Source organism: Triticum dicoccoides, chromosome 5A (assembly GCF_002162155.2).
Source record: "Triticum dicoccoides isolate Atlit2015 ecotype Zavitan chromosome 5A, WEW_v2.0, whole genome shotgun sequence".
Lineage (NCBI taxonomy): Eukaryota > Viridiplantae > Streptophyta > Magnoliopsida > Poales > Poaceae > Triticum > Triticum dicoccoides.
Window position 1 is genome coordinate 486,491,138 of NC_041388.1, and position 8,515 is coordinate 486,499,652.

The 8,515-nt window shown below is 42.4% G+C and overlaps 1 long non-coding RNA gene across 7 annotated transcripts; it reads left to right on the forward strand.

Moving 5' to 3' along the window:
- The first annotated feature begins 493 nt into the window (after positions 1-493).
- Positions 494-4,833, forward strand: LOC119302371. Of its 7 annotated transcripts, none has more exons than XR_005147525.1 (6): positions 496-945; positions 1,066-1,708; positions 1,857-2,123; positions 2,313-2,732; positions 3,075-3,164; positions 3,670-4,195. It is a non-coding gene; the product is annotated as an uncharacterized LOC119302371 (long non-coding RNA). The 7 variants fall into 7 exon arrangements; XR_005147528.1 differs by having other exon boundaries at positions 1,867-2,123; XR_005147527.1 differs by adding an exon at positions 4,214-4,833 and having other exon boundaries at positions 497-945; positions 1,066-2,123; positions 3,670-4,010.
- The last annotated feature ends 3,682 nt before the right edge of the window (positions 4,834-8,515 follow it).

Genomic DNA, 8,515 nt, shown 5'->3' on the forward strand with positions numbered 1-8,515 from the left:
TTCATCTTTTCCCTATAAATCTTGCCTCTTTCCTACACCCTTTCTGTCAGACTTCATCCCATTTGAAGTTGTTTTGGTCAGGTTCAAAAATGATTGAAGTTTGAGAATAATTCAAACTCTAATTATTTTTCTACCTTCTAAAAATGCCTGAGCAATTTATTCAAACCCTACATAAATCCAGGGTTCCAGATATATAGTTATATATCTCACATCTCTAACCAAAAACCCCTGGATTTTCCCCTTTGTTGGTTGTTTATTTATATAAACAATCTTTTCCTACTAATAAAGCACGGAGTGCTTCTGGTCGTCCGTCGTCGCCGTTTTTACAAAAAAGTCCTTATGGTTTTTGGTAATTAAACCCGCAGTCCCTTTTTAAGTTGAAAAAAACGTTTCGTTTAGAAATTTTACCAGGAAAACCTTGTGGTTTCCTGTATTCAACCCGCGGTCCTTTTAATGTGAGAAAATCGCAAGGAAGACAGGCGGATCTGGGCGCAGCATCGAGGGATCTGGCGGCTGGTGCGGCGGCTTGCTCCGGTGGCCGCGGTGTCCTGCTTATCCAGAGAAACAGGGCATGAGGGAGAGAGGAAAGAGATGAAAAAGGAGAAGGAGCAGGGGCGCAAGGTGAGGGAGAGGGATCTGGCGGGTGGTGCGGGGGGCTTCGGTGGCGGCGGCGTCCTTCTCATCCAGAGAAAGGGAGAGACATGGCGTGAGGGAGATAGGAAAGAGAGGAAGAAAGGAGAAGGAGAGGGGGCGCAAGGTGAGGGAGATGGTCACCGGTGGTGGCGCCTCCGGTGACCGGCCGGCGGCAGGACCGATGGTGTCTGGAGTTTTGGACACCTGAGCGAGCTACCCTGCTGCTGCTAATTCTTCTCTCCCCACGCCTCTGCTGCTGCTCCTTCTACTCCTCAGATGCCCATGCTTGCTCTCAAACAATCATTGTTGAAGGTGAAGTTCTTTTACAGAAAAATGTAAAATATGTTACGCAGAGGAACTATGTTAGCTGAAGTGGCTGCTAAGTTGTTTCAACAAATGAAGATGAGGTTTGATGCTTAATTGTGCTTGCAGGACTGAAGGGCATGATTTCTGGACCACAGATGATGCATTTTATTGGCAGGCACAATCAAGGGCCCATCATCTTTCTGCTATAGGTTCAACACAAACAACAGCTATCTTGTTGAGATTCAATTGCTATTCGGTGGAGAGCAGCCACAAAAAGTTCCTCAATTGATGCACAGTGGCCACCGAAAACAGATCTCGCTTTCAATCTCTAATTGATTCTCAGCTACAGAGTGGCATGTATCTATAGACTTGCTAATGTGATGGCTAATGCATGTGTATTAATTCATGAATTAGCAAAATATTTCCCGTGAGATGTGCTAACATACAAATTTGATGTTCACAGTGCCCTCCACTTTTTTTTTGTTATGCCTATAAGAGATGACTTATTTTCAATTTTTAAATAGAAAAGCACAGTATGGTTGCTCTTATATACAGCTCATAAAAAGGAATTACAAATAAGAAGAGTGATGTGTTCTCCTCAAAACAAAATTGCTGAAATTCACATGCATGGTGGCGCCATACAGCGAGCGCATGGTGGCAGAGTTCACAAGCTAGATCTCTGACTGGCGTAATGGCTTGTCCTGATGCAGAGAAGGACGGGGTTCAAGTTGTTGGGCCAGTGGCAGGGGCAGCATGATGTTTTCGTCAGGTAACAACCTAGCCATCGACTCAAGATTTAACTGAACCAATTCCTTTAATTCAAGCTCCAAATCGTTGTTATTTGATTCACTAATTGGTTCCTGGCAACAACTAATTGGACATATAATTGTTGATTTATGTACAAACAATATCTTCAGTTGTTTTCAGATCTTCAATAAGGATCATCAAGCCCTCTGTTTTTTATATGAAGAATAGATATTGTAATTGTGCCTCCATTACGTCTAAAAGTCAGATATCGGAAAAATGTCATTGGCATATCTCTGTCACGATGGAGGATTCGTTAGACAGAAAAAGGACCTCTGGTTATGTATGACATGATGCGAGGCACATATCTCTGAATGAAGCGCAACAAGAATTGACATCCTCTAATGCTAACTGTTGAGCATTCTTCTCTGAAGTATCAGGTCAGTATCCCATGTGCCCCCTATTCATCTGTCATCGCTGCATAAAAATTTAATGCAGTTTTTAAGCCTATGTTTAAGGGTAGCTAAATCTCTATGGACCAACCATATTATCTTTTTGAGATAAGAAATCAACCTTCATCATGTACTTATGTTGTAACTTCTCCCATCTTTTGTGCTATTATCTAAAAGAGGTGTGGATTGGAATCAGTTTTTTTTGCTGCACCCCCATTCCGACGAGGTCACGCACACATACCACTGGGAATCCCACGAACCCTATGTTCGAGCGCGAGCGACGGCAATAGCATCTGCAAGTACTTGACCAACACGCTACCCGGGTGTGGTATCCACTATTGAGGCCAAGCAACCTAGCTCGGTCATCCTTAAGTGTGTTTGTGTCCACCACCTGATGAAGAACGGGAGAAGATTGCTGACTTTGTGCCTAATGATGGTTGCCTGAACTTCGTAGAGCAAATTGACGAGGTGTTGATTGCTGAATTTGGTCTTAAGAGGCACGTCGTGGGAGATATCCCTTGTGGCAGGTTCAAAGTTGTGATGGTATCTGGTGTCTCCCAGCGAGATTTGTTCCTTCTCTTAACAGTTACTATTAAGGTATAACAGTGATGTGCTACTCTGCTGGTCCTTTAGATGTCAAAAAGATTATGTGTTGTGCTAGCTAGCGACTTTTATCTCCCCGTGGATGCAGATTTCAGAATATGTTTAGTTACGACGTACCACAAAGCTGATCTTTTTAACATTTGATTGCCGTGCTTAATACCACAGTTAGGTAGTTCGACTCTTAGACACTGGTCTTTTTAATATCAGACTTAAACAACTACAGTTCTAAATAGCAGTAGTTCTTCTGAATTTCTACCTATTTATTTCACTATTGTGGTTTCAGAATCCAATAGCCTTGCTGTTAGTTAATGCTCTATTTATATTTTTTGCCAACAGAACAAATTTATGTTTCCAGCAAAAAAGTTGGCCGGCCCCAGCAAAAAAAAGAACAGTTCCAGCAAAAAAAGATCGCCGCCGTGGTCACAGGTACTAAATGGTTCCACTGTACATCTCTGTAGTTATTTGGCTGAAGGTGCGCATTAGTGGTTAGCTGTGATAATACAAATAGTAAACATGTTATACCAGGTAGCAGAACTTCACGAAAATTTGCTGAAGGAGTTGCATCATCCTTGATCAAATATTATTTTTATTATTCCTTCTTGGTTTTAGACAATAACATTAGAGAATCTAAATCCTTTTACCGCGCATCAGTACATGTAATAGAGCAACTCTTGGTGCAACTAGCTGCAGCAAAGACCAACTTGACTTGATGGTATTTTTGATCTGTTCACCTACCCTCCCTCGCTCAATTTTCTTGGGAAAAAACACCCGCCCAATGAAGCCATCTCCGTGTCGCATACCTATTGCCACAACCAACTAAGCTAGCCCAGTGTTTTTTGTGGAAAAGATGGTTGTTCCTTCTATTAAATAGTCCCACCTCGCCCCTTTACACCCAATCCTCTTAATTTCCTTATGCCTTTGAATTTCCTAGGTGTCAACAAGCAGTCTTCAGAATCATCAATAAGCCAACAGCGAGAAATAAGTTCAAGAATTGAGTTCCCTTAACAGGGAAATAAGGAAGGGAAGAAACAAATAGGGAACAATCAGATGAAGCATCAAGGAAAATGGATTGAACAATCAGATGAAGCATCAAGGAAAATGGATTGAACAATCAGATGAAGCATCCAGCTCGAGGAGAAGCATGGTCTGCAAGGAGACCAATCATCTTGAGGTGGTTCTTTCAGCTACTGCATGTTCCATTACGGAGAAGGGTACTTAGTCGATCTTAGGAGCCAGACTCTGCTTTCCTTGCAGGGAGAATTTCAATAAATGGTACTATTACTCTCCCAACAATTCTTTTATCACTACAAAATGTGTAGGAACCTTATTTTTCTTAAGTGGCATAATGTGATTTCTTAAGTGTTGTGTTGTAACACTTTAGAGTAAAAGAATAATTATGTATGAAGAATAATATTACCGAGTCAGGCAGAATTTGACCTTAGTTCTGACCAAATTAATCTTTATTTGTTTGCCAGGTTGTGTGTCAAACATCACTTCATGTTGTAGTCCATTTTTTCCTTTCAAAAGCCACATTATGAAATTTGGCTTTATAAGAAGTTTCACTTTATTATTAGTGGAGAACGGGAGATAAGGAAAGGGAAGGGAAAAACAGTAATTCTAGCAACTAGCCATTGTTCCGTGGCAAAACACAGGTGTTTGTTCTATTATGTCCATCAGAAATCTTTACGGAGGAGTTGGGACTGAGTGAGTGACATAGATTTGCTTGAGGTCACAAATTCTTTTCTGCTGTTACTTGCATCTTACTTGAATTTTTTTCTTCAAGTTCTTCCTGTTTTCCCATATCCTCTGCTCTATAGAAGCTGCTACATCAAATTAAGTAAGTGCATCCTTCTTTTTTGTCCAAGTTTGTTCTATTCTATTACTCAGAAGTCTGTACAAGACTGAGAGAGTGAAGCATATTTGCTTGAGATTTGAATACTTTTTTTATGTCGGGTTTGTACGCTATACAGTTTGATTAATGAAAACTGATAAAAGTAGTGGCAAACACTTGATTGAGTAAGCTACTGGATTTTACCAGTAATACACAGTAGTTTCTTGCAATATTATCTGCATGACAAGAAACACCCATATTTGATTTTGCTCTATGATTGGTTCAAATATCACTTTTTGGCTAAAGCTGATTGGATACGAGTAGTAGTGCCAACAGTAATAACTTGGTTGCGCATCCTGCCATGGTTATGTGATGGTTGTTTACCATGTTGTTTGCTGCTTTCCGGGTTACTTCTCGCGTTAGCTTCGGTTTCGTTCCGGAGTTGTGAGGATCCGTTCGTCTACGTCCGTTTGTCTTATTCATGGACTCGTTCTTCTTCCTTGCGGGATTTCAGGCAAGATGACCATACCCTGGAAATCACTTCTATCTTTGCTTGCTAGATGCTCGCTCTTTTGCTATGCCTATGCTACGATACCTACCACTTACTTATCATGCCTCCCATATTGCTAAACCAAGCCTCTAACCCACCTTGCCCTAGCAAACCGTTGTTTGGCTATGTTACCGCTTTGCTCAGCCCCTCTTATAGCGTTGTTAGTTGCAGGTGAAGATTGAAGTTTGTTCCTTGTTGGAACATGGAGATGTTGTTCCTTGTTTTGGAACATGTTTACTTGTTGGGATATCACAATACCTTTTATTTAATTAATGCATCTATATACTTGGTAAAGGGTGGAAGGCTCGGCCTTATGCCTGGTGTTTTGTTCCACTCTTGCCGCCCTAGTTTCCGTCATATCGGTGTTATCTTCCCGGATTTTGCGTTCCTTACGCGGTTGGGTAATAATGGGAACCCCTTGATAGTTCGCCCTGAATAAAACTCTTCCAGCAATGCCCAACACTGGTTTTACCATTCGCCACCCAGCCTTTTCTTTCCCTTGGGTTCTGCAGAGTCAAGGGTCATCATTATTTTAACCCCCCCGGGCCAGTGCTCCTCTGAGTGTTGGTCCACCTGTCAGCTACCGGTGGCCACCAGGGGCAACTCTGGGCTGGCCTACCCGTACCTAGGACAATCTGAGTGTGCCCTGAGAAAGAGATATGTGCAGCTCCTATCAGGATTTGTCGGCACATTCGGGCGGTGTTGCTGGTTTAGTTTTACCTTGTCGAAATGTCTTGTAACCGGGATTCCGAGTCTGATCGGGTCTTCCCGCTAGAAGGAATATTCTTCGTTGACTGTGAGAGCTTGTTATGGCTAAGTTGGGACACCCCTGCAGGGATTTGAACTTTCGAAAGCCGTGCCCGCGGTTATGGGCAGATGGGAATTTGTTAATGTCCGGTTGTAGAAAACCTGAACTTGACCATAATTAAAATACATCAACCGCGTGTGTAACCGTGATGGTCTCTTTCCCGTGGAGTCCGGGAAGTGAACACGGTGTTGGAGTTATGTTTGACGTAGGTTGTTCTAGGATCATTTCTTGATCATTAGTTGTTCGACCATGCTTTTGCCTTCTCTTCTCGCTCTCTTTTGCGAATATGTTTAGCCACCATATATGCTAGTCGCTTGCTGCAGCTCCACCTCATACCTTTTACCTTACCCATAAGCTTAAATAGTCTTGATCGCGAGGGTGTGAGATTGCTGAGTCGCCGTGACTCACAGATACTTCCAAAACCAGTTTGCAGGTGCCGATGAGTCCGTGCAGATGGTGCAACCAAGCTCAAGGAGGAGCTCTTTGAAGATCTTGTCCTTTGTGTTGTTTCGTTCTAGTTGATCAGTAGTGGAGCCTAGTTGGGGTCGATCGGGGACCTTGTCGGTTTTGGGGTTCTTCTGTTATTTTGGTTCCGTAGTCGGACCTTGATTGTATTTGGATGTTGTAATGCTTTACTCATGTAATTGCGTGAAGTGGCGATTGTAAGCCAACTATGTATCTTTTCCCCTATTGTATTACATGGGTTGTTTGCGAAGATTACCTCACTTGCGACATTGCTTTCAATGCGGTTATGCCTCTAAGTCGTGCTTCGACACGTGGGAGATATAGCCGCATCGAGGGCGTTTACAAGTTGGTAATCAGAGCCTTCCCCGACCTTAGGAGCCCCCACTGCTTGATCGTTATTAGCGGCCGAGTTGAGTCTAGAAAAATGTTTTGAGTCATTTAGAATTTATATATCGGAGAGTTTAGAAATTCTTTTTACTCCACAGTCCCTTCATCGCTCTGGTAAGGCATCCTGACGTAGAGTTTTGTCTCTTCTCTTCTAAAATTTCACTAAAAAATTTTTAGGATCACGCGGGTATCTTGGAATCGTTCCGATGGTTTTGTGGCGAGAACATTGTTCTTGGTGCCTCCTGTCATTTAGGGGTTGTGGCAGTGTCCCGGGGAGTTGAGCTCCGAGGTGTTGTCGTCACAATTTTATCGTTGCAGTTCTGGAATACCTGAGTTTAGTTCGCCGACATCGAAAATCTCTTTTATGTAGTTGTTGGTGAGATAACCTCAACGCCACCCAGTACTGGGGCGGGAGTTCGGGAGTATTGCCATAACTTGTATAACGGATGCTTTTCAAAGGTTGAGGTAGACGATTTCCGAAGGTTTCTTGGTTATGTGTTGAAGGACGGATACAGCTGGATGTAGGATTTGCTAGTTTGGGTGAGATATTATGCTTCCCCTGTATCCCCAACACCTGATTGCATAACCGGAAAATTTCGGGAGTTTATAAGTGGGAATTCAAGTAGCTCCCAGGATATCTTTCCGACAGATGTATGATATGAAATTGGGGTTCGACGTCTAGTGGTCCGCCTATTCACCGTCAGTTTTACAGTGGTCTCGTTGTGTCTTAAAGAGTCTTTGGCTATGCCGACTCGGGGACGCTTCGTATGTCATGTGCACTGCCTTGTACATGATGGTGCTGTACGATCGAGCCCGTGTAGGCCCCACCACGAAAACTTCGGACGAAATCTCTATCATATGTTTGTTCCGGCTTATTTTGCAAGCCAATCCTCTGTTTTTGTTTGGAGTTGTCGTATTCGAGTTGCTTCAATGTCAAGTGTTGATTCCATACCTTCCCCAAATGGTGTTCTCATACTCCGATGTGAATACTAATCCTTCTTGATAATCGAGATTGTCATATAAATCCTTTTCAACCGGTGTTGTTTCTTTTCAATTGGATCCAATCATTTGAACATTCGCAAGATCAACTCAAGTCTTCTCAACGGTGTTTGTTTCGTTCGTTCCAAGTTGTCTTTGTTTTTCCCACCCACCCACCCTTTTTCTTCAAGGACTCAGATTTCTTAATCAAGTATCCTTTGATTCATGTGAAGTCTCTCCATTCTTTTTCCTTCATGTTTTTACCCGGTGTTTCTCATGAAGATGCTCTACTCGTTCTTCATTCTACATTCTTTTCATCTCCGGTGGATTAAATTCAAGCCTTCAGTGTTGTTCATATTCCTTTCCTTGTTTCAAATGACTTCTCATGCCGGTAAACCTCCTAATCATTCACTTCTCGCTATTCATTTATTCGGGAGTGCCGAAGATATCTCAGAAGGCTCGTCTTGTCTTTCAAGATCCGTTCAACCTATTTCGAGGTTGTTATCTCATTCAAGTCATTTAATTCAACCGGTGTTTTCTCTCTTTTGAATCGTTCTACGATGTTTCTTTTGAGTGGGCCCTAACCCACAGGTCTTTTTCCAGGATCTTACCTGACTCTTCTTATTTCTCCCGGAGCTTTTCAAATTCATCTCAAAGTTTGACATAAGAATGATTTATCATCAGTCATATGTGTTTCTCCAAGATCTGTCAATTTTTTTCATCATTGGCTCAACCTTTTCTATTTTTTCATTCCAGAG